Source organism: Arachis duranensis, chromosome 7, assembly GCF_000817695.3.
Source record: "Arachis duranensis cultivar V14167 chromosome 7, aradu.V14167.gnm2.J7QH, whole genome shotgun sequence".
Taxonomy (NCBI): Eukaryota; Viridiplantae; Streptophyta; class Magnoliopsida; order Fabales; family Fabaceae; genus Arachis; species Arachis duranensis.
This window is the reverse complement of record NC_029778.3, coordinates 59,997,210-59,998,613: the sequence shown is the minus strand read 5'-3', so window position 1 is coordinate 59,998,613 and position 1,404 is coordinate 59,997,210.

The following is a 1,404-nucleotide window of genomic DNA, read 5'->3' as shown; positions in this document are numbered from 1 at the left end:
CATCAAATGCACTAACATAACCAATATTACATACATACGTCAACCTAGGGCTCATAAAGATGATAAATCACAAGGGTTTGAGCACTTCTTACCTCAGCCCATATGAAGTAGGGATAGAACCCACTTAGAATCCATGTTGGAGTATTCCTAAACACCCAAAATCACAAAATTTCAACACTAACTTCCCAAAAACGTGTAACAGTGGGGAATTTCGAAAACTGGGCAGAGATAAATGGAATAATCACCACAAAAATTAGATATAATTGTAGAGGATGAGAAGAGCGACGCGTGACCGCAAACGACTCGTCAATCGGAGCTCCGTAGCTCAAGTTATGGTGGTTTGAAGATCAAAGAGAGTTAGGTTTTCTCTCTTCTCTTCTCTCTTCTTAATTCAGCGCCCCAACCCTTCTTTTTAGGGTAAAATGAGCTGAAATGCTCATAACTAATGTTTATATATGTTGGGTCTTGGGCCCACTTAGGCCCGGTTCACTTATTTTTGTCCGTTGGCCCAATTTTGGGCCAAAACCTTTCAGATTAGCGCTCCAAATCGCACTTTAAATATTTCTACCTTTCCTAATCATAATTCCTCATTTCTTAATCTTATTTACTCATAATCAACTTTCTCAGCTGCAGTACCAGACAGGTTTCAGCTGGTACTGCCGGTCAAAATTCCACTGCGCACTTTTACGCAGAAAACTATGTCTTCCGACTCGGAAAAATTCACTGAATCCAAAAATCATATTGAAATCATCAAATTCCAATCGCCAAATCTTCCAACCATATTCGCTCCTACTTAACTCATTATTTAATTAATTTCGGTTAGACCGGGTATTACATTCTACCCCCCTAACAGAAATTTTCGCCCTCGAAAATTCCATCCATCACTACGAGTACGCGAGCATAGTATGCCTTTATATCAAACGCATAACAGTTCCAAGGTCCTTTTACTCTACGCGCTTCTGTTGCCGCACTCTGATTTCTCTATTCCTGAGGGTCTCGGTCGTTCATTCAACGCCGACCAACAGCCTCGTTCCTTACTTTTACCGTCTCATCAACCCACACCCTATTAAATCTCAAATCATGTCATCAATAATATTGCCATCTTCGTTAATCATAGCCATCATCCTACATCACTATAATCAATCAAAGCTTTCTGCGTTTTTAGAATTCAATGAGTTTGGACTAAGAAGTTGACTCTTAAGAATCCGCTTTCTTTTACTAATCTATAAAAGCTTTCGAGACACATCTCTTTTGTTGAAGTCACCCAGATCAAAAATCATTTTCAAAAATATAACCAACACTCCTTCAAATTCTTGGGAAAAAGAAATTCAACAGCACCTCCCCAAAAATTGGAGTTTACCACCCGTCATGAGTTCCCTCAAACCAATCTCAGTACCGCATCAG